The 25,515-nt window shown below is 47.9% G+C and overlaps 1 pseudogene; it reads left to right on the forward strand.

The window, feature by feature from the left end:
- The window catches only part of LOC119381417 (uncharacterized), a 101,324-nt pseudogene extending 75,809 nt beyond the window's left edge, over positions 1-25,515 (forward strand).

The raw sequence follows: 25,515 nt of genomic DNA on the forward strand, positions 1-25,515 counted from the left end.
GGATGATTAGTGGGGCTTTTTGGCGCAAGGGCCATGGGTGGCCAAAGAGCGCCATGTCTGTTATGTGGTGTTGGCGATGACCAATGATTACGATGACAGGGTGTATTGTGGCTGTATAAAGGCCTAAAATCACGCGCTATAAAGAAGCGTAAAAAATGTGTATACAGTATAAAATTATGGCAGTGACAAGTGGTGTGATCTATGGGTGTGGGATAAATGACGAGTGAGCATGGTATTTACATGTGAGAGGCGGGATAACAGCACGAGTGCCTCCTCAAGGCCTTTGATCCCAAAGGCCGAGAGGCAGGTGCTTCCTTTGATGGAAACCGGCAGCAGCCTCAATCATGAGGCCGCGCTACGGAGCGCCTGGAAAAATAACGTTAAAATTGTGTACATCTTTTAGGAATGCAAACAGGGACTGATATTAAAATGGGGTTCTCTGCCAATGAACATAAAAGGATGGAGTGGGTACTGTAGGTATATGGGTGAAAAATGCTTTTTTCTGAGAGCGTCCAGTTCCGTGCATTGCAGTAAGGTGTGGAGTACAGTTAGTGGATCGCCACAGTGATCACACAGAGGTGGATCGCCTCCGGACAAAAGATATGAGTGGGTACTATGTGTGTGGCCAATCCTCAGTCTGCAAAGTGTAACTTCTGTGTAGCGTGACTTCGATACCGGCGGCCAATTACCTAGATGTGGTTTGATAACGTGTAGCTTATTTCTTGTCTGCATATCCCATGTGGTCTGCCAAAAGGCCCTGAGCTTTCTTTTGAGGAAGGGTTTTAAGTCTAGTGGGGGAATAGCTATGAGTGTATTGGGACTGTTTTCGTGGGCGGATACTGCTAGGTGATCCGCCAACACGTTGCCTGCAATCTCGCGGTGCCCTGGCACCCAGCACACTACGACACGTTGTTCGAGTGTGTAGATCGTGCATAAAAGAGTATAGCGAGACAAGGACAGGGTTTTTGTGTTTTTCAGAGTTTTTAAAGCTTTTACCACGCTTAGGGAATCCGTGTAAATAACTGCCTTTTGTAGTTTTGAGTGTCTTATGTGTTTAACAGCCGCAAGTATCGCGTAAGCTTCCGCTGTGAAGATACTTGAGTTTGGGTGCAGAATACCGGAATCGGAAAAGGATGGACCAACCGCTGCGTACGACACAGAAGTATTGGACTTTGAGGCATCTGTGAAGAATTCTGGACACGTGTATTTGTGCTGGAGTTCGAGGAAGTGTGTGCGGATATGTGCAAGTGGCGCGTGCTTGGTAACTTCCACGAAAGAAACATCACAATCTATAAGCTGCCACTGCCACGGCGGGAGACGTGGAGCGGGAGCCATTAGAGAGTGTTCGAGAATTCGCACACCCATTTCTTCAGCTAGAGCCCTCACACGAAGTGAGTACGGCTGTCTCACCGAAGAACGGTTGTCGAAAAGGGCAGAACTGGACAAATCATTGATTGTGGAGTGTGAGGGGTGTTCCTTGTTTGCGTTCACCTTCAGAAAATATACAAAAGATAGGTAAGATCTCTGTAGGTGTAGCGACCACTCGTCCGATTCGACGTAGAGGCTTTCCACGGGGCTGGTGCGAAAGGCGCCCGTAGAAAGGCGAATGCCTAGATGGTGGACAGGGTCAAGCATCTTCAAGGCGCTTGCTGTCGCCGACTGATAGATTATTGCACCGTAGTCTAGGCGAGTGCGTATGAGGCTTTTGTACAGATTCAACAGACACTTTTTGTCACTACCCCACGTAGTGTGTGACAACACTTTTAGAACATTCATTGTTTTTAGGCATTTGTTTTTTAAATATTTAATGTGCGATACGAACGTAAGCTTACTATCGAGAATTAGGCCTAAGAATTTGTGCTCCGTCTTCACGGAGAGATGTTGACCATGCAGGTCAATATCTGGATCAGGATGAAGGCCTCTCTTTCGAGAGAACAGGACACAGGTGCTTTTTTGAGGATTAAGGCTGAAACCATTCTCGTCCGCCCATTTGGAGATCTTGTTCAGCCCTAGCTGGACCTGACGCTCACAGATCGAAAGGTTGCACGACTTAAAACCGACCTGTACATCGTCGACATATGTGCAATAAAACATATTTCGCGGTATGCAGAGGCGCAAGGAATTCATTTTGATAATAAAGAGTGTGCAACTAAGTACACCACCCTGTGGCACTCCCGTTTCTTGAAGAAATGGTCTTGATAGAACATTTCCTACCCGGACTCGAAACGTGCGATCTGACAAGTAGCTCTCTATTATATCTAGCATTCTACCACGTACACCAAGGTGGGACAGGTCTCTTAGTATTCCAAAGCGCCATGTTGTGTCGTAAGCCTTTTCCATATCGAGGAACACAGACAGAAAGAACTGCCTGTGGACGAATGCGTCACGGATTTGTGCCTCGATACGTAACAGGTGGTCAATGGTGGATCTGCCCTCGCGAAATCCGCACTGGTACGGGTCAAGTAGATTGTTCATTTCCAGGAAATGTATAAGTCGACGGTTTATCATCTTTTCGAAAAGTTTGCACAGACAGCTTGTTAGCGCGATGGGCCTGTAACTCGTAACAGAGGATGGATCTTTGCCCTGTTTAAGAATAGGAATGACAATCGCCTCTTTCCATGACGATGGGATCTCGCCGGAAAACCAGATGGCGTTATACAGGGAAAGTAAGGTTTTTTCGTTTCGGCAGGTAGGTTTTTCAACATGTCATATACCACACGGTCAGATCCTGGGGCGGAATTACTGCAGCAGCTTAGTGATACCTGTAGCTCAGCTAAGCTGAAAGGTTGGTTATATGCCTCGTGCTTTGTGCTTTTCCGCTCTAGTTTCTGTTTTTCTATTCTTGTTTTGTACCGTTGGAAGACTTCAGAGTAATGCGCGGAACTGGACACTTGTTCGAAGTGTGCGCCTAGGTAGTTCGCCTGGTCTTCCAAGCTCTCACCTTCTGTGCTTACTAGAGGAAGTGAATACGCTTGTCTTCCTACTACCCTAGTTACCCTGTTCCAGACTTACCCTCGTGTGTATATGAACTAATGCCTGATAAAAACTTCTGCCAACTTTCTCTTCTAGCCTGTCGGCGCGTCCTCCTGCCTTGGGACTTTATGTTCTTAAAGTTGATAAGGTTCTCAGCTGTCGGAGAATCGCGAAGCAACCTCCATGCCTTGTTTTGCTTGTTTCGCGCAATTCGACAGTCATTATTCCACCATGGGACACGTTGTTTTCGAGACCGTCCGCTTGTTTGTGGGATGCATTTGCTTGCAGCATCGATCAAAAAGGCTACAAAGTAGTCCACAGCAGCTTCTATACTTAAGGTACACATGTCAGTCCAGCTTAAGATGGTAAGTTTTCGAAACTGTTCCCAATCGGCTCTTTCAGTCTGCCATTTAGGAACCTGTGGAGGACATTGATTTGTTATTGCTGCGCTTAGAACTATTGGGAAATGGTCACTTCCATAGGGATTCCCAATAACTTTCCAATTAAGGACTGGAAGAAGGCATGGAGATGTAATGCTGAGGTCTATTGACGAGTAGGAATTGTTGGCGAGATTATAATATGTTGGCTCTTTCCGATTCAACAGACACGCGCCGGAAGAAAAGAGAAATTTTCGATCAGACGACCTCGCGCATCGCAGCGAGAGTCACCCCATAGATCGCTATGCGCATTCAAGTCCCCAAGGACCAGATAAGGCTCGGGCAGTTCATCCACCAAGGACTGGAATTCTTGTTTTTGTAGGTTGTATTGTGGCGGTATGTATAGAGAGCAAATGGTGATGAGTTTATCTAGAAGAACTGCTCGAACAGCCACTGCTTCCAGGGACGTCTGTAGTGGTAAATGTGTACATGCTACTGATTGGTTGACTATAATGGCTACACCGCCGGATGATACCGTGGCATCATCTCGGTCCTTTCGAAAAATGAGGTAGTTTCGTAGAAGAAGTTTGTGTGTTGTGCTTTTAAATGTGTTTCTTGCACACACAGCACTTTTGGATTGAGTTCGTGAAGGAGTTCTTGAATGTCATCGAGGTTTCGAAGAAGGCCTCGGATGTTCCACTGTAATATTTGTGTGTACATATTAATCATACAACGGTGCTGTGTGCACAATAAGGAACTGTGGAGTGTTCAAGTGAAATACTGTTTCAGGAGGCAGGACGGTCGTCCGGCCCGTAATTGGCTTTTTTGTTTCTTGGCGCGGTCCAGAGAACTGCCGCCGGTGTTTCGGCACCAGTGGTGCCGATACCGTGTCCATTGCCTCCTCGGAGGCACTGGATGCCCGCACGGTCGGGCTAGTGGCTCGAGTTTCGGGCCTCGCCTGGTGAGACGAGGCCTTGAGACCCGACGGCCTGGAGTCGCCGGTCCCTGTTCGCGAGTTGGCGGTGTAGACTTAACTACTGCGCCTTGGGGGCAGGTGCCACAGGCCGACGGGTCGCTCTGCGCAGACCGAAGGAGTGGCGGCGGCCGATGCGACGCGGCCCCCCGGCGCGCCGCATCAGCGTAAGGTGTGGTGTGAAAAGGTGAGCACCTCTTACGGGCTTCACGGAAAGAAATGTTTTCTTTTACCTTGAGGGTGATTATGTCTTTCTCTCTTTTCCAGTTTGGACAGGATCGCGAGTAGGCTGCATGATCACCGTCACAATTGACGCAGTGAGGGTGTGCTTGTACAGTTTTCAGAGGATGGCCTTGGCCTCCACATCTTGCGCAAGTTTCTTGACCACGGCAGCTCTGGCGAACCATGGCCGAATCGCTGGCATTTGAAGCATCGCCTCGGATTTGGGATGTACGGGCGGACGGCTAGTTTTATGTATCCTGTTTCAATGGTTTTGTGGTAGATCGCTGGATTCGAAGGTTAGTATGAGAGGCTTCGTCGCTATTTCTTTGTTGTCGCGTCTGATTATGATTCGTTTCACATCGGTGACATTTTGGTCTTTCCACCCTTCTAGAAGTTCTTGTTCGATAATTGAAGGAGATCTACTTCTGAGACCGACTCCGCGTGTGGTATTCATTGACCGGTGAGGTGAAACAGATATTGGGATGTTGCCAAAGGTTGCTAGACCACCAAGTTTGTCGTAGTGGTGCTTTTCAGGGAGCTCAAGCAGAAGGTCACCGCTAGCCATCTTAGTTTACCTTGTAGCCTGGCCCAAAGACTTCGGTCAGAGGACTTTGCCACAACAATGGGGAGATCGATCTAGCTTGTTTGTCTGTAGCTTCACTATGGATTACGTGGAATTCGGATAGGAGGTCATCGGTCGGTTGAAGCTTATTAGTTCTTCGGTGCGTACCCTCTTCTGAGGGAGACGATCAAGTAGGCGGGGAAATGAGGGTGTTCCATGATAGTTTGTTTGTTTCGGCAGCAGTGGCGGCCGCCCACCATGGAGTCCAACTAGGGGACGCTGAAGCACTAGATGTATAAGGCTACAGACGCCAGCCGTACAGTGCCGCTATAACCTAATATAACTACTCAAGCGAGAGTAACTACACAAGGTTAACCCTTGCCGCCAGGAAAAATCGGAAGTAACGAGAAGGGAGGAGTAGACAGGAAAGATTTAAAGTGAGAGAGAAAGACGAAGATGAGGGGAGAGAGACAGGAAAAGGTGACCGCCGATTTCCCCTGGGTGGGTCAGCCCAGGGGTGCCGTCTACGTGAAGCCGGGGCCAAAGGGGTGTGTTGCCTCTGCCGGGGGGCCTTAAAGGTCCAATCACCGGCGTCGGCTCAACCCCCAGGATCCCTTTTCCCCGGACACGGCGAAGCCACGCACGGCTAGGCGTGGGAGGAGGTCGAAACCCCCCCGTTAGCTCGGGTCCGTGTGTCGCTACACACCAAACGCCAGCTTGCGCAGACGCCCCTGCGGGGATGAAAAGGCGATAAAAGTATAGTTGGAACATTTGTGAAATATGCTTACGGAAGCTTGCAGTATTGGATGCAGTGATTTTCAGGGTAATTTGGCATTAAAGTACCGTGTGACAAGTCTTGCAGCCTTAGCGTGTTTCTCACGTCGTATTTTTGCGCTTGCCTTTAACAGGGCCCCGCAACCACCACGGACAAGAAAACATCGTCACAACCCTCTCTGTCTGACGCGGGCCGCGAAGGGACTAGCCACGAAAGTGACCCTTACGCTCTCTTGGACCTCGTCTATCCAACAGAAGATCAAGAGCAATCGGAACTCCACAGCTACTTGAGCAGCACATCGCCCGCTGACGATGTGTTAACTTATTGGCTAAAGCACGAGAAAACCTTTCCACGCCTCGCAAAGCTCGCAGTAGTGTGCTTAGGAGTGCCCACATCATCTGAGCTGTTGAACGACTCTTCTCAACAGCAAAGGGCTAGAAGAGCTTCGCTCTCTGCACGCACTGTAGAACGGTTGGTTCTTGTATCTGAGCATGTTAGGAAGAATACCACAGGTAACTAATGTTCTCAATCCTGAAAGTAGCAGTTCAAATCTCTCGGCTCTGAAGCCTTGAGGTTCCCGCATATTGTCTTTGAAAAGAGGGGCACAACATAAACGCCAATCGATGGTTAATACCGAACATTACTGCGGCACCATCGGTGTGCTAGACGCACAGTGATACGTTCTCGTCCACAAGAAGATTCAAGGTAAAAGCAATAAATTTACGTAAGGGAGCTTCGTTCCTCGTTTGTGCGGTGTGCAAAGACTGCGCGCAATTCCCGCTGTTTTCGGAGTGCCGATGAAGTACGAGTCGTTCAAGGAACCAACGAAATGTGCGGGCGCTCAAATGACTCCATGGCTGACGCCCGTGGCCACCTGCTACACGCCAGTGCGAAAGAAACTAAAGGTATGTGGAACAGCTTATTAGACAGTTTTAGAAAAGCGTACGCTAAGCTTTGCGTACGCTATTCCTTGCGGTCGCTGCCACTGCGCATGCGTCATAACGCTAACCGCAGTTAGCGATTGCGTTCCGCCATGTTCCGCCCGCAAAGAAATCCGGAATAGCGTGCGGCCCGCAAAGCTCCTTTGCGGTGATCTTGAGAAGATCCCGCGCCGCGTGAAATCATTAGATGGCTTTAGCCACAACTACAGCCAAGACGAGCCGCGCGGGAAGCCGGCTTTCTCCCGCTATATTTGAATCGGGATAACTGCCGCGTAAAGATGGTGCCGCCGCCAAAGCGCTTTCGCTTCACGATTGAGGCAGATATCTAAGGTCCGCGAGCAGGACCCGTACCGCAACCCGACGTTGTGGCTTTCCGTAGCCGAAAACTTGTCGCTCTCGCTGGGAAGGCCCATCAGCGCGCGAGCAATCCGCAAGCGCTGCGACTTGCTGTTCGCCCAGGAAGACCGGGCCAATTTAAGAAAGTATGATGATGATGATATGTGGAGTTTAATGGCGCAAGGGCCATGCTTGGCCAAAGAGCGCCATGAACAGTGACGAAACATGTAACATTGATCCTTGAGTTCTGATATGTAAAGTATGTGAACAATGATTGTGTTGAATGGCTGTAAAGGGGCCTTAAAATTCCTCGCGCTAAATGCGGGTAAAACATAGAGGTATTAAAATCATGACAGTGACGTGAAATGTGTGCATTCAGGATCAATGTCAAGAGGTCGTGACAATAAAACTATGTACAGATGGCATCAGCACGAATACCTCGTCGACGGCCCTTGTGTCCAAGGGCCGCGAGGTAGGTGCTTTTCTAGTGTAGCTGCCGCATGCACTACCTCTATTCAGAGGCAATTTAAGAAAGTAAGTGTACTATTAGTTTAAGCAGCATGTAGCACTGCCCTCGCCGGTGCAGTGCTTAGGCGGTTAAGAGCTGAATGTGGAACTTGCGCAGGTCCGGTACAGAAGAACAGTATGGGGAGAAGGAGCAGCTGCTGCAGGAAATACACAACGTGGCACGAAGCCACGGGTATCGTATACGCCCTGGCGCTGCGAGGAAGCGGTCATCTTCGCTGGCCGCGCAAACTGACAGAGGCGAGCGCAGGGTCGCAACGGGGGTGCGCGACTCCGCTTCCGCCGCACTGCAAGCTGAACCCGCGTCTGGGGAGGACAGCACGGGTTTCGGTGACCAGGTCCCCTCCAACCTGTGCAAGTTTGGCAATTAGTGATTGAATGAATAATTGTCATTGTGAATTCAACCAAGTTCCCGCAGCATAGTGGCGCTTGAGGGGCGTGGCTTTGTGGTGTCATCTGCTACGAAGTGAAGGCACGACAAAAAATAAAATTAGTGTCTACGACGTCGCGTATATAGAGATGTCAACAATGTGAGACCTCAGCAAAATTAATGCAAGCGGTCCTATAAAACGGGTGCTCTTGTTTGAAGTGAAAGCTTTTCAGACGCTTTTTCAAATTACTACAAAGGCTTGCAGCGTTCGTTAACACTACACTCTTTAAAAAAGGGAGTCACGTCTACTTGACTCTCTTTGTGGCAGCCGATGACCACCTTTTTTTTCTAAGGGGAGTCACAATGCTCTGGTCGGCGCTCCTGAATAAAATAGATGACTCCCTCGCTCCAAGGGAGTCAGTGATGGTTCTGCATATACAGGGTGGGTTTTTTTTTTTTTAAAGAAAGCTTCACTGGCTGCGACCAAGATACAGTTCGCTGCTTTGGCTTGTGGTATACCGAAAACTTTTGGTTGAGAATATATAGCATGCGATCGTAAAATGCGGAATTACGCACGTATTGTGTTATTGTTTCAGTTACGATATTGCTGAAACAGCGCGTCGAAAACATCTACAAGTAAACAGGGTCCTTAAAAAATCTTGCCCCCAAGGGAAACATTGAGAGTTATGACAACGTTTGACAATGGCAGCGCTGACAAATTTGCGAATCTTTGCACGTTTGCAAGCGAGGTTAGTAGATTCCTACGACAGCATGTATGGCAGAAAACATACGCTTATTAGTGAAATGGACGTGCATGGTGTTGAACGCACTGGCGATGGGGAACACATCAAACTTGACGGCCGTAAAAACATGTGCCGCAAAGCTGGCATGATAATAGCGCAGACCGGTTATCAAGGCGACGCTTTACCGCATCTCCTAAAGAGCGACAATACTACCAGAATTATAGCGCGCCTGGTGATCATTTCTGCCCGCCACAGCTAAACTATATCTGCACGATAATCTGCGCGGGCCGCCAAATCGCTCAGCAATTGTTGAGCACTAGGCACGCACACATGGCCTCACCGCACCCTCCCTAGCCCCTAGAGCAGGGGATGCACGCTCACCTGCGCCCCCTCCCACCGTACAGCCCTTAGAGACACACACACAGGCCATGCTTCGCCTCCTCCACTGTGATATTATTTAATAGAGCTTTAACTATGCATGGATGTGTGTTCTATAGCACCAAAACAAAACCGAAACCATGTAGGGCGTCCGTGGAGGCTACTTTAATCCAAAGTCGAAACCATCAATACGAGACAGCCATCTTGGCGTCGTTAGCATTGTTTGTGATCTGTCTCGTTGTGGTCGTTCTTTAGTCTGCCAGAATAATCTGTGTCGTCAGGCGTGATTGCAAGTGATCGTTTTGTTTGACTTTCTTCGTGCTATGCATTCGTGGCGTAGTATCGTGTCGTCGGCCCACTCTTGCCGTGACTGGCTGAAGCAGTGTCACTCAGTGTTTGCGAAAAGCAGCCTCCGGACGGAGAAGTCCCTGCAGTAAGCTTCGTTTCGTCGTGAACTTGCCTGAGCAAGATGGCAGCGCATGACAGATCCCAGTGGCACCGACAGACGAAGCCTGTGGACAACGCTCCTACGGTCGTTATAGATTTCAGGTGAGTTCTGCCAGCTTCTGCCTACAACTCTTTTCTTCGCTTGATGATGATTATTGGGGTTTTGTGGCGCAAGGGCCATGAGTGGCCAAAGAGCGCCATGTCTATTATGTGGTGTTAGCGATGACCAATGATTACGATGACCGGGTGTATTGTGGCTTTATAGAGGCCTAAAATCACGTGCTTTAAAGAAGCGTAAAAGATGTGTATACAGTATAAAATTATGGCAGTGATAAGTGGTGTGATCTATGGGTGTAGGATAAATGACGAGTGAGCATGGTATTTACAAGTGAGAGGCGGGATAACTGCACGAATGCCTCCTCAAGGCCTTTGAGCCCAAAGGCCGGGAGGCAGGTGCTTCCTTTGATAGAGTTACCGCAGCAACAGCCTCAATCATGAGACCGCGCTACGGGCGCCTGGAAAAATAACGTTGAAATTATGTACATCTTTTAGATACTCAAAGAGGGACTGATATTTAAAAAGTGGTTCTCTGCCAATGAACATACCGGGATAAAGTGGGAACTGCAGGTATATTGATGAAAAATGCTTTTTTCTGAGAGCGTCTAGCTCTGTGCATTGCAGTAGGGTGTGGAGTACAGTTAGTGGCTCGCCACAGTGATCACACAGAGGTGGGTCGCCTCCAGACAAAAGATATGAATGTGTGCTATGTATGTGGCCTATCCTCAGTCTCCAAAGTGTAACTTCTGTGTAGCGTGACTTCGATACCGGCGGCCAATTACCCAGGTGCGGTTTGACAACGTGTAGCTTATTTCTTGTCTGCGTATCCCATGTGCTCTGCCAAAAGGCCCTGATCTTTCTTTTGAGGAAGGGTTTTAAATCTAGTGGGGGAATAGCTACGAGTGTATTGGGACTGTTTTCGTGGGCGGATACTGCTAGGTGATCCGCCAACACGTTGCCTGGAATCTCGCGGTGCCCTGGCACCCAGCACACTACAACATGTTGTTCGAGTGTATATATAGTGCATAAAAGAGAGTATAGCGAGACAAGGACAGGGTTTTTGTGTTTTTTCAGAGTTTTTAAAGCTTTCACCACGCTTAGGGAATCCGTGTAAATAACTGCCTTTTGCAGTTTTGATTGTTTTATGTGCTTAACAGCCGCAAGTATCGCGTAAGCTTCCGCTGTGAAGATACTTGAGTTTGGGTGCAGAATACCGGAACCGGAAAAGGATGGACCAACCGCTGCGTACGACACAGAAGTATTGGTCTTTGAGGCGTCTGTAAAGAATTCAGGACAAGTGTACTTGTGCTGGAGTTCGAGAAAGTATGTACGGATATGTACAAGTGGCGCGTGCTTGGTAACTTCCACGAAAGAAACATCACAATCTATAAGCTGCCACTGCCACGGCGGGAGATGTGGAGCGGGAGCCATTAGAGAGTGTTCGAGAAGTGGCACACCCGTTTCTACAGCTAGGCCCCTCACGCGAAGCGAGTAGGGCTCTGTCATCGAAGGACGGTTGTCGAAATGGGCAGAGCTGGACAAATCATTGATTGTGGAGTGTGAGGGGTGTTCCTTGTTGGCGTTTACCTTCAGAAAATATACAAATGATAAGTAGGATCTCTGTAGGTGGAGCGACCACTCGTCGATTCGGCGTAGAGGCTTTCTACAGGGCTAGTTCGAAAGGCGCCGTAGATAGTCGAATGCCTAGATGGTGGACAGGGTCAAGCATCTTTAGGGCGCTTGGCGTCGCAGATTGATAGATTATTGCCCCGTAGTCGAGGCGAGTGCATATGAGGCTTTTATACAAGTTCATCAGACACTTTTTGTCACTACACCACGTAGTGTGTGACAACACTTTAGAACATCCATTGTTTTTATGCATTTGTTTTTTAAATGCTTAATGTGTGATACGAACGTCAGCTTACTATCCAGGATAAGGCCTAGGAATTTGTGCTCCGTCTTTAGGAGAGATGTTGACCATGCAGGTCAATATCTGGATCAGGATAAAGGGCCTCTCTTTCGAGAGAACAGGACACAGGTGCTTTTTGAGGATTAAGACTAAAACCATTCTCATCTGCCCATTTGGAGATCTTGTTCAGCCTAGTTGGACCTGCCGCTCACATATGGAAAGGTTGCACGATTAAAACCGACCTGGACATCGTCGACATATGTGCAGTAAAACATATTTCGTGGAATGCAAAGACGCAAGGAATTCATTTTGATAATAAAGAGTGTACAGCTAAGTACACCTCCCTGTGGCACTCCAGTTTCTTGAAGGAATGGTATTGATAGAACATTTCCTACTCGGACACGGAACGAACGATCCGACAAGTAGCTCTCTATTATATCTAGCATTCTACCACGTACACCAAGGTGGGACAGGTCTCTTAATATTCCAAAGCACCATGTGGTGTCGTAAGCCTTTTCCATATCGAGGAACACAGAAAGGAACTGCTTGTGTACAAAAGCGTCACGGATTTGTGCCTCGATACGTAACAGGTGGTCGGTCGTGGATCTACCCTCGCGAAATCCGCACTGGTACGGTCAAGTAGATTGTTTGTTTCCAGGAAATATATAAGACGGCGGTTTATCATCTTTTCAAAAAGTTTGCACAGGCAGCTTGTTAGTGCGATCGGCCTGTAGCTCGTAACGGAGGATGGATCCTTGTCCTGTTTAAGAACAGGAATGACAATGGCCTCTTTCCAAGACGAGGGGATTTCGCCGGAGAACCAGATAGCATTGTACAAGGAAAGTAGGGTTCTTTGCGTTCGGCAGGTAGGTTTTTAAACATGTCGTATACCACACGGTCAGAACCTGGGGCGGAATAACTGCAGCTGTTAAGCGATACCTGGAGCTCAGCTAAGCTGAAGGGTTGGTTGTATGCCTCGTGTTTTGTACATTTCTGCTCTAGTTTTTGTTTTTCTATTCTTGCTTTGTACCGTTGGAAACTTCAGAGTAATGCGCGGAAACTAGACACTTGTTCGAAGTGTGCGCCGAGGAAGTTTGCCTGGTCTTCCAGGGTGTCGCCTTGTGTGTTTACTAGAGGAAGTGAATGTACTTGCCGCCCTGCTACCCATATTCCAGACTTTAGCCTCCTGTGTATACGAATTGATCCCCGTTAAAAACTTCACCCAACTTTCTCTTCTTGCTTGTCGGCGCGTTCTCCTGCCTTGAGATTTTATGTTTTTAAAACTGTCAAGGTTCTCGGCTGTCGGAGAGTCCCGAAGCAACCTCCATGCTTTGTTTTGTTTTTTGCGCGCCTTCCGGCATTCATTGTTCCACCATGGGACCCGTCGTTTGCCAGACATTCCACTTGTTAGTGGGATACATTTGGTGGCAGCATTAATCAAAAATGCTGTGAAGTAGTCTACAGCTGCACCTATGCTTAAATCACACATGTCTGTCCAACTTAAAAGAGCAGTCTTACCAAACTGTTCCCAATCGGCTTTGTCGATGTGCCATTTGGGAACCTGTGGGGGACATTCATTTACTATTTGTGTGCTCAGAACAATAGGAAAGTGGTCACTTCCGTAAGGGTTATTAATAGGGGTGTGCGAATATCAAATTTTTCGAATACGAATCGAATACGAATATCCACCTTCGAATATCGAATCGAATATCGAATATCAAAGAAAAAATGCCTCCACAGTAACAATATTTTATTAACATGTAGCTATTTGAAAAAAAAAAAAACATTAACAGCCTGACTGGCAACACAACATACACTGCTATCTCCAGAACAAAATGCCCAGGCTAGCACAATGCACATCACAACATCACAACACAAGCAAATATCACGGCACAATGAAAGTAATGACTAGATGTTATCATGAAGAAATATGAGTTGCTCCACATGATCAGGCAGCAGGCGCTCCCTTCTAACAGAGACCCCCCCCCCTGCCTCTGAAAAGGCACGCTCGCTTGGAACAGAAGTAGCTGGCATAGGGAGGTACATGGGGCAAACCTTTGCCAGACTGGGGTATCTGAAGGTGCCTACAGTCCGCCACCAGTCACGTGGGTCACTGTCTTCAGAAGGTGTCCCGCATAGTGAACGAGTGGTAGTGCGGCACGTTACGGCCGCATAATATTGAAAATGTACGGTTACATGATCGCCAACAGCGCTGCACGCCGGAGATGCACCAGCAATAAATCATACGTATTGGGGCGCTCGTCGCAGGCAGATATCGTGCCTCCGTGTACTTACGATGTTTGTTTATCGCTCCTCTCGGCAACGTTTTAGCTATACGAACGCAGCAGAAATGTGGATACGAGTTATTTTATGCATGATAATCGAATCGCATATTCGAATTTTTCGATTATTCGAAGTTATCGAATATTCGAAACTTTTCGAATACACGATTTTCGAATCGAATACGAATATTTCGAATGTAATATTCGACGAATATTCGAAACTTTCGAATATTCGCACACCCCTCGTTATTAATCACTTTCCATTTAAGTAAGGATAGAAGCGATGGAAATGTAATGCTGAGATGATGATGATATATAATGTTTATTGGCGCAAGGGCCATGTGATGGCCAAAGAGCGCCAGGACATGATAGTTAAAGTGAGCAATGGTTATGTTAGGTGGCTGTAAAGGGGCCTAAAATTCCTCGCGCTAAAGGCGGGTAAAACATATACGTAGTAAAATTATGAGATGACGTGAGGCATGTGCATATAGAATGAATGACAAGTGATTGTGACGATAAAACAATGAGGGGATGTTGTGAGCACGAATACCTCCTCAGGGCCTTTGAGGCCAAAGGCAGGGAGGCAGGTGCTTCCTCCAATGTAGCGCCCGTAGCACCAACCTCTTTTCAGAGGTCGTGCTACGGACTGCCTGGGTATGTGACGTGAAAGCTGTGGACTTCCTTTAAAAACGCGAAGAGCGACTGATGTTTAAAAACAGGTTCCCTACCGATGAACATAGCTGGGTGTAATGGTAATTGTTGTCGGTAGGGTAATATAAAATGTTTTCTTCGTAGTGTGTCTAATTCTGTACATTGAATTAAAATGTGAAGCACGGTGAGTGGTTCACCACATTTCTCACAAATGGGTGGTTCACCACCGGATAGAAGGTGTGAGTGTGTACTGTGTGTGTGTCCTGTTCTTAGCCTTGTAAGTATTACTTCTGTGTGGCGTGATTTTGATACTGGCGGCCAATTACCCAGATGCGGCTTGATAACATGTAGTTTGTTTTGTGTGTGTGTGTCCCATGTGTTCTGCCAATAAGCCCTGAGCTTGCTTTTAATGGAATGTTTTAAGTCCAGTGGAGGAACGGAAAGGAGTGTATTGGCGGCAGCATTTTCATGGGCGGAGGCTGCTAGCTGGTCAGCCAACACGTTGCCTTGGATCTCGCGGTGACCTGGCACCCAGCACACTACGACGCGCTGTTTGAGTGCGCAGACTGTGCATAGGAGTGAGTACAGGGAGACGAGGACGGGGTTTTTGTGTTTGTTCAGAGTTTTGAGGGCTGTTACCACGCTTAGGGAGTCGGTGTATATTACTGCGCTTTGGAGTTTTAATTGTTTTATGTGTTTGATGGCCGCAAGTATGGCGTATGCTTCTGCTGTGAAGATGCTCGTATTCGGGTGCAGAATGCCGGCATCGGAAAAAGATGGGCCAACAGCTGCGTAAGACACAGAAGTATTCGACTTTGAGGCATCGGTAAAGAATTCTGGGCAACTGTATTTGTGCTGTAGTTCGAGGAAGTATGTACGGATATGTGCTATAGGCGCGTGTTTTGTAACTTCCACGAAGGATACATCACATTCTATGAGCTGCCACTGCCACGGCGGGAGATGTGCGGCAGGGGCCATCAAACAGTGTTCGAGAAGCGGCACACACATTTCCTCAGCTAAGCTCCTCACGAGAAGTGAGTAGGGCTGTCTCACCGAAGGACGGTTGTAAAACAGGGCAGAACTGGACAAATCATTAATTGTGGAGTGTGACGGGTGTTCTTTGTCTGCGTTCACTTTGAGGAAATATAGAAAGGACATGTAAGATCTCTGCAGGTGGAGCGACCACTCGTTCGAGACGACGTAGAGGCTTTCTACGGGGCTGGTGCGAAAAGCACCCGTAGAAAGACGAATGCCCAAGTGGTGGACCGGGTCGAGCATTTTCAATGCGCTTGGTGTCGCAGATTGATAGATTATCGCCCCATAATCTAGGCGCGTGCGTATTAGGCTTCTATACAGATTCATCAGACATTTTGTATCACTGCCCCATGATGTTCGCGACAAAACCTTGAGGATATTCATAGCTTTCAGACACTTGTATTTGAGATTTTTGATGTGAGGTACAAAGGTCAATTTCATGTCTAAAATTATGCCTAAAAATTTGTGTTCGGTTTTTACAGGTAGCCGCTGGCCGTGTAGGTGAATGTCCGGATCGGGATGGAGGCCTCTCCTTCTTGAAAATAAGACGCAGGTGCTTTTTTGTGGGTTAAGGCTGAACCCGTTGTCGTCTGCCCATTTCGTTAACTTTTTCAAACTAAGTTGAACTTGCCGCTCGCACATTGTAAGATTGCAAGATTTAAAACCGATTTGAACGTCATCGACATATATGCAATAAAACATGTTACGCGGGATGCACAAACGCAAAGAATTCATTTTGATAATAAAAAGTGTACAACTCAGCACGCCACCTTGCGGCACTCCTGTTTCTTGGACAAATGTTCGGGACAAGACATTGCCCACTCGAACACGGAATGTTCTATAGGATAAGTAACTTTCTATTATATCTAACATTCTTCCACGTACACCTAAGTGGGACAGGTCTCTTAATATTCCAAAGCGCCATGTGGTGTCGTAGGCCCTTTCCATATCGAGGAACACCGAAAGGAAGAATTGCTTGTGGATAAAAGCGTCGCGAATTTGTGCCTCGATACGTACAAGGTGGTCAGAGGATAGATCTGCCTTCTCGAAAACCGCACTGGTATGGGTCAAGTAATTTGTTTGCTTCGAGGAAATGTATAAGTCGGCGGTTTATCATCTTTTCAAAAAGTTACAGAGACAGCTTGTTAGTGCGATGGGCCTATAGCTCGCAACGGAGGATGGGTCCTTGTCCTGTTTTAGAATAGGAATAATGATGGCTTCTTTCCAAGTCGAGGGGATCTCGCCGGAAAACCAAACCGCATTATACAGGGAAAGGAGGGCTTTTTGCGTTTCAGATGGAAGGTGTTTCAACATTTCATACACAACACGGTCGGAGCCTGGGGCAGAATTATTGCAGCAATTAAGCGATGCTTGTAGCTCAGCCATGCAGAAAGGTTCATTGTACGCTTCGTGTTTTCTGGACTTGCGATCTAATTTCTGTCTTTCGATTCTTGTTTTGTATCGCTGGAAAGCTTTAGTATAGTGTGACGAGCTGGACACCTGTTCGAAATGTTCGCCGAGGAAGTTTGCCTGGTCTTCCAAGCTGTCGCCTTGTGTGTTAACTAAAGGAAGTGAATGTGCTTGTCGACCTGCTACCCTACCGACCATGTTCCAGACTTTAGCCTCCTGTGTATATGTATTGATGCCCGATAAAAACCTCTGCCAACTTTCCTTTCTTGCTTGTCGGCGCGTTCTCCTGCCTTGAGACTTTATGTTTTTAAAATTGTCAAGATTCTCGGCTGTTGGAGAGTCTCGAAGCACCCTCCATGCTTTGTTTTGTTTTTTGCGCGCGTTTCGACAATCACTGTTCCACCACGGCACACGTCTTTTGCCGGGCAGTCCAGTTGTTTGTGGGATGCACTTAGTTGCAGCATCGATGAGAAAAGCTGTAAAGTAATCTACTGCTGCATCTGTACTTAAGCCACACATATCAGTCCAACTTAAGCAGGCAACTTTACGGAACTCCTCCCAATCGGCGTTGTCAATGTTCCACTTGGGAACTTGTGGAGGAGATTCATTAATTGTTGGTGCACTCAGAACTATTGGAAAGTGGTCACTTCCGTAAGGATTAATAATTACTTTCCAATTGAGTAAGGGTAGAAGCGATGGGGATATAATGCTGAGATCTATGGAGGAATAGGTATTGTTAGCCAGGTTATAATATGTTGGCTCTTTCTGATTCAACAGACACGCACCGGAAGAGAAAAGGAACTGTTCAACCAGACGACCTCGCGCATCACAGCGAGAATCGCCCCACAGACTGCTATGTGCATTCAGGTCCCCAAGGACCAGATAAGGTTCTGGTAGCTCATCTATTAAGGACTGGAATTCGTGTTTTTGCAGGTGGTAGTGTGGGGGTATGTAAAGAGAACAAATGGTGACGAGTTTGTTCAGCAGGACCGCTCGAACAGCCACTGCCTCAAGGGACGTTTGGAGAGGTAAGTGTGTACATGCTATTCCTTGACTAACTACAACGGCTACACCACCGGATGACGCCATGGCATCATCCCGGTCCTTACGGAAAATGATGTAACTGCGTAGAAAGTTCGTGTGTTTGGATTTTAAGTGTGTTTCTTGTACACACAGCACTTTTGGTGAATGTTTGTGTAAAAGTTCTTGGATATCATCGAGGTTTCTGAGCAGTCCTCTGACGTTCCATTGTATAATTTGTGTTTCCATTATGGAGGTAGTGTAGTGCTGTGTGTACGAAAAGGAAGTGGCTGTTGTTTAATCGGAAAGTTAGAACTCAAGTAGCAGGGCCGTCGTTGGGCCCTGTTATCGGCTTTTTAGTTTTCTTGGCGCGCTCCAGGGAGCTACGCCTCTCTTTCGGTACCAGGGGTACCGGAGTTGTGTCCATTGCCTCGTGTGAGGCACTGGACGCCCGCGTACGCGAGCTGCTGGTTTGTTTTTCCGACCTCGCCAGGCGAGGCGTGGTCGCGAGTCCCGACGTTCCTGGAGTAGCCGGGATCTCTGGCTTAGTTGGTGGAGCAGACTTAACTGCTGCCACCGTAGGGGCAGCCGCCACGGTCGCTGGCTCACTTTGCGTGAGCTGGGACAGTGGCGGTGGCCGACGCGACGCTGCCCCCTGACGCGTCGCATCAGCATAGCTTGGGCCGTGAAAGGCCGAACACCTTCTGCGTGCTTCTTTGAAAGATATGTTCTCTCGGACCTTCAGTTCTATGATATCTTTTTCTTTTTTCCAATTTGGACAAGAGCGTGAATACGCAGCGTGGTCGCCGTCGCAGTTCACGCAGTGTGGTGTGTCATTGCAGGTGTCCGAGGCATGGCCTTGAACACCACATTTTGCGCATGTAGGTCGACCACGGCAGCTCTGCGAGCCATGGCCAAATCTTTGACACTGAAAGCATCGGCGAGGGTTGGGGATGTAAGGTCTTACAGGTGTCTTTGTGTAGCCAGTTTCTATAGTCTGCGGTAGTTCGCCTGTGGAAAAGGTAAGGATCAGGTGTTTGGTGGGGATTTCCTGGTTATTTCTTCGGATGATGATTCGCTTTACATTTGTGACATTTTGTTCCTTCCATCCTTCCAGTAGTTCAGCCTCGGTGAGGTCAAGCAGATCAGTGTCGGATACAACTCCACGTGCTGAATTCATGGATCTATGAGGTGTTACAGTGATTGGAATGTCGCCAAAGGTTACGAGGTTGTGTAATTTCTCAAATTGTGCCTTGTCACGGAGTTCTAGAACGAGGTCTCCACTTGCCATTTTTGTAACTTTATAGCCAGCACCTAAGGTGGCTGTCAGTGATCTTGATACTATGAAAGGGGACACGGTTCTTGCTGTTTTGTCGGTCTTCTCGCTGTGTACCACATGATAGTGTGGGAATACTTCTATGGGTCGGCTAAGGAAAGTCAGGTCTTCGGTGCGTACGCGCTTTGAAGCGGCACGATCACTAATGAGGGGAAATGCTCTATGCATACTAATGGATTGGATTCGGCAGCGGTGGCGGCCACCCACCACGGAGCCCAACATGGGGACGCTACAAGATTCATTGAATCGAAAACATGCAGACGCCAGCCGTACACCGCTACTATAACCAAATGCGCATAGACCGAGGTTGGCTATTTGCACAAGGTTAACCCAGGCCGCCTACGAAAACAGGGAAGTAACTGAAGGGAGTAGGAGACAGGACAGAGAGGAAAGAAACTAGGAAAGAAAAAGATCAGAGGGAGGGATAGGAAAAGGCGACCGCCGATTTCCCCTGGGTGGGTCAGCCCAGGGGTGCCGTCTACGTGAAGCAGGGGCCAAAGGGGTGTGTTGCCTCAGCCGGGGGGCCTTAAAGGTCCAAGCACCCGGCGTCGGCTCAACACCCAGGATCCCCTTTTCCCCGGACACGGCACAGCCACGCACGGCTAGGCGTGGGAGGGGGTCGAAACCCCCCCGTTAGCTCGGGTCCGTGGTGTCGCTACACACCAAACGCCTGCTTCCACAGACGCCCCTGCGGAGAATGCTGAGATCTATGGACGAGTATGTATTGTTAGCGAGGCTGTAATATGTTGGGTCTTTCTGACTCAACAGACAAGCGCCCGAAGAGAAAAGGAATTGTTCAATTAGACAACCTCGCACATCGCACCGAGAATCGCCCCATAGACTGCTATGTGCATTAAAGTCTCCAAGTACAAGGTAAGGTTCCGGAAGTTCATCTATTAAGGACTGGAATTCATGTTTTTGCAGGTGGTAGTGTGGAGGTATGTAAAGAGAGCAAATGGTGACGAGTTTGTTCAAAAGAACGACTCGAACAGCCACTGCCTCCAGGGACGTTTGTAGTGGTAAATGTGTACATGCTACTGATTGGTTGACTATGATGGCTACACCACCGGATTATACCATGGCATCATCTCGGTCCTTTCGAAAAATGAGGTAGTTGCGTAGAAACTTTTTGTGTTGTGGTTTTAAATGTGTCTCTTGTACACACAGCACTTTTGGATTGAGTTCGTGAAGGAGTTCTTGAATGTCATCGAGGTTTCGCAGAAGGCCTCGGATGTTCCACTGTAATATTTGTGTGTGCATATTAATGATAAAAAGGTGCTGTGTGTACAGTAAGGAAGTGTGGAGTGTTCAAGTGAAATACTTTGTTTCAGGAGGCAGGACGGTCGTCCGGCCCCGTTATCGGCTTTTTTGTTTTCTTGGCGCGGTCCAGAGAACTGCGCCGGTGTTTCGGCACCAGGGGTGCCGATACCGTGTCCATTGCCTCCTCGGAGGCACTGAATGCCCGCACGGTCGGGCTAGTGGCTCGAGTTTCGGGCCTCGTCTGGCGTGACGAGGCCTTGAGACCCGACGGCCCTGGAGTCGCCGGTCCCTGTTCGCTAGTTGGCGGAGTAGACTTGACTACTGCCGCCGTGGGGGCAGGCGCCACAGCCGACGGGTCGCTCTGCGCAGACCGAGGGAGTGGCGGGGGCCGATGCGTCGCGGCCCCCCGGCGCGCCGCATCAGCGTAGGGTGTGCTGTGAAAGGGTGAGCACCTTTTACGGGCTTCGCGGAAAGAAATGTTCTCTTTGTACTTCAATGTGATGATGTCCTTTTCTTTTTTCCAGCTTGGACATGAACGTGAGTATGCAGGATGGTTGCCGTTACAGTTGACGCAGTGTGGTGGCTCAGCACAGTTGTCGGAGGGGTGGCCTTGTACACCGCATTTGGGACAAGTTTGATGACCACGGCAGCTGAGTGATCCGTGGCCGAATCTCTGGCATTGGAAGCAACGTCTGGGGTTAGGAATGTATTGTCTGACATTTAATTTTATGTAGCCTGTTTCAATGGTTTGGGGAACAACACTGGTTGCAAATGTGAGAATCAGGTGTTTCGTTGGGATTTCTTTTCCTTCTCTTCTAATAACAATTCGTTTCACATCAGTTACGTTCTGGATTTTCCATCCCTCTAGCAGTTCAGCTTCAGACAAGTCAAGGAGGTCGACTTCAGAAACGACACCGCGTGAGGTGTTCATGGACCTATGGGGTGACACTGTAATGGCTATGCTTCCAAGTGATACGAGAGTGCTGAGTTTTTCATGCTGTTGTTTCGCTGTGACTTCGAGAAGAAGGTCACCGCTCGCCATTTTGGTTACCTTGTAGCCCGGCCCTAAGGCTTCGGTCAAGGATTTTGCAACTGTGAATGGAGAGATAGTTCTTGCGAATTTGTCAGGGTTCTGGCTGTGAAGGACATGGAATTTTGGAAACGTTTCTGTTGGTCGGGTCAGAGAATTAAGCATTTCATTGGTGCGTACCCTCTTTTGAGGGTAACGATCAAGGAGACGGGGGAATGGAGCTCTTTCCATTATAGTTGTGTGTGTTTCGGCAGCAGTGGCGGCCACCCACCATGGAGTCCAACTTGGGGACGCTGCAGCACTTATGAACTAAGGCTGCAGACGCCAGCCGTACAATGCCGCTATAACCTAATATATTATGTCCAAGAGAGGACACATATACACGGTTAACCCGGGCCGCCTACGAAAATGGGGAAGTAACAGAAGAGATTAGAAGACAGGACAGCGAGGAAGGAAGATAGGAAGGCGAAAGATCAGAGAGGGGGATGGAAAAGGCGACCGCCGATTTCCCCTGGGTGGGTCAGCCCAGGGGTGCCGTCTACGTGAAGCAGGGGCCAAAGGGGTGTGTTGCCTCTGCCGGGGGGCCTTAAAGGTCCAAGCACCCGGCGTCGGCTCAACCCCCAGGATCCCCTTTTCCCCGGACACGGCAAAGCCACGCACGGCGGGGCGTGTGAGGGGGTCGAAACCCCCCCGTTAGCTCGGGTCCATGGTGTCGCTACACACCAAACGCCTGCTTGCGCAGACGCCCCTGCGGGGTCTTTTCTTCGCTTCGCACGTAGATTTGCCACTTGTCTTTCTGATTTTCCAGTTGCACGGATTTTGCTATCGTGTTTCAATGGCTTGGCAACGACGAAAACCGCACGGGACTATCCAGTAGCGGGTAAAACGGAGTGGTGCGCGCCAATATTGTGTTTCCTTATTCCAGACATGCCAAAAAAACATGAAATTGCGAGTTGAAATCTCGGTTGCAAGTCGAGTGTGGTGACACGTAGAGCAACGTTGCACTGATATATATTCGAAGGGTAAGTAAGCTCAGCTGATCAAAATCAATCTGATGCACCCGGCCCCAACATGCCTGATATACAGAACATGATTTTGGCTCATGAAGCTCTAGAATTTACTGTTTCTTTCCTTTGCTACCCAGACGCTGAAACACGTTTAATACGTATTTATTCGCTGCATATTCGAACTTCTCGCCGTGTTTGTGTGTGTGTGTGCGTGCATGCGTAACTGCTATAAAACTTTGATGATGCAATAGCTTTTGTAGCACGGCTTCATTTAATTGAAACAGTGGTGACTTAATCTTATGATACCAAAAATTATCATGCAACGAAGGTAAATGAGAGTTCACTTCAAAGTTGCAGTTTTTTTGTTTGTTTTTTTGTCCACAAACTGCATACGAGCATAACCTCATCCTCCTGTAATCCTTGCTTTGTCTAATGTGGTGTGGTGTTAGTACCTAGTAGTAAATACAACACCAGCTAGTAATAATGGCAGTAAACATACTGCTCAAACGCTGTGTAGCGTGGATATTGGATGCCTTTGTTATACCAGCCGTGGTTCAGTTTGGAATTATTTTCAACACAATGATACAGTCTACAGCGATGTTGTGGGCAGTGGACAAAAATCCTTTAAAATGGACTTGGAAGCCTTGCGCTGCTAAGCCCAAGGACGCGGGTTCTATTCCTGACCCCGGCAGCTGCATTTAGATGGGGGCGAGATACAGAAACTCCCATGCCCTTTGATTTGTGCACGTTGAAGAACTCCAAGTAGTTAAAATTAATCCGTTGTCTCCCACTATGTAGCACCGCTTAATCGTATCGTGCTTTTCGCTCATAAATCTCTAGCAATTATGACTTCGTCATTATACCTCAAAACTCTCGCTGTATCATATTTGAATTCTATTAGCCATCGTCTGCAATGAATATTTAGCACTTTTTACAGCAGGGTACCTCATTTGACATTCTTTTACAGTGCACCTTAATTGTCCCAATTTCGTGCCATAATCAGCTGTTGTTTTTAATATGTAATAAGTCACTTCAGCACTGTTCCTTTTTGTCTGACCGCTTCTCATCACCTCAATTGTTTGAGGTTCGAGGTGATGTTTGTGCTGCACAGTTTGACCGAGTTTGCTCCCAACCCTCTATACTGGTCAACGCTGGCTGGTGGGTTGTCCTTCCAGACAAATGGAAAAACTAGACCTTTACCTGTTGATACAGATCTGAAGAAAAAAGGGCACATTAGGCCTTTAGAATAGCTGCAGCTTCGCGCAGCTGTTCTGAAGCCAGGCACTAGAAGGGCTCGCTCACAATGACGCGACAGAAAGAAGGCAGTGAAGGCAAGCCTAGACTTGTCGTACATTCGCTATATTTCGTGTAGCTGTATACACATTTTGCTGTTTTCTTCTTCGTTAAACTAATAATAATATTTGGCGTTTAACATCCCAAAACAACGATATGATTGAGAGACGCTGTAGTAGAGGGCTCCGGAAATTTCGACTACCTGTGGTTCTTTAACGTGCACCCATATGTAAGTACACCGGCCTCAAACATTTTCGCCTCCATCGAAAATGCAGCCGCCGAGGCCGGGACTCGATCCCACGACCTACAGGTCTTCGTTAAAATCAACGTGCATCTACGCCTTGCTGCAGCTACAAAGAAGTTCAGGTACTTTATTAAAAAGTTACTCCTTGCTTTTGCATGCAACTTTAGTGGTCGTTTAAAAGCCGATTTGGGCAACAGAGGCTGCTACCGCCGAATATTTCATCTAGGTTGCATGCAAGCGTGCCGAACGGCGTTTTCCAAGTTGTCGCGAAACATTACAACACGTAGGTATGCTTTTTTTTAATCATTCCCGCGCAACTACGAAAGTACTGGGGCAGCTACATTACAGCACAGCTCTCTTTGGCTCAAACACCATAAGTACTACAGTTGAACCCCTTTATAAGAGGCACGCATGGGGGAGAAATTCTTGCCTGTTATATGAGGTGTCTCTTATAAGCAGGGTACTAAGTGATGCATTTTCCTATCAACCCTTACTTTCATGTAGCACACTGGTGTCTCTTATACCCCACGTGTCTCTTATATCAGTGTCTCTTATAAAGGGGTTCAACTGTAGTATGCTACCGCGCTAGAACACATAGCTTTGTCTCTAGCACTTAAAGCGAAATTCTTACAGTGAAGATGCTATAGTATATAGGTTAACACCCAAACTTTGAACATTTTTAGAGACTGTAGGTAGTTTAAGCAGACAATGACAAATTTACTATATGCTCAAAAAAATGTTTCTACATGCTGTCTACAAATTGCTGCTCACCTCTATTATGTGTTACTGCGAAAGCTTTTTTTTTTGCTTTCACAAATGGTTATGCATTGCAAAATGTCTTATTTCATATACTAACGTGGGTATGTTGTTTTTCAGTGAAGTGGCCACCGTCAACCATAGCAAATTCCAGCATCGCTTATATAGCAGGGCTCGTGGCGAGAGCAGTTGAGGAACGGAAAATATGCAGCTTCTGCCCTTCTCTCGACCATTCAGATGGGTCCGGCCCGGCGCTGATGGGGCTTATTGGCCTGCAATCAAGGGGTGGGCTAACTTTCCCAAAGCCGGAATTTGTCACTGTCCTTGTGACCGTTAAGAAGGCTGTTGACATAGCCCTGCCGCAGATAAAAAAGAGCAACGTGCGTCAACAGTTGGCTGAACTGCTGTTGCCTCGACTCGAGAAATGCACCATTTTCATTTGTCCAGCAAGTGATGACCACGCGACGAGCACACTATCTGTTGTGTTTGATCAAATTCATAAGGCCGCTATTAAATAACGTGGGCAGCACCGTGACTGATCGAGCAGCCTAACGCAAAAAGCTTGCTTGCAAGCCACTTCACAGAAAAGTGCTCAGAGTTTGA

This window comes from Rhipicephalus sanguineus, chromosome 2, assembly GCF_013339695.2.
Source record: "Rhipicephalus sanguineus isolate Rsan-2018 chromosome 2, BIME_Rsan_1.4, whole genome shotgun sequence".
Lineage (NCBI taxonomy): Eukaryota > Metazoa > Arthropoda > Arachnida > Ixodida > Ixodidae > Rhipicephalus > Rhipicephalus sanguineus.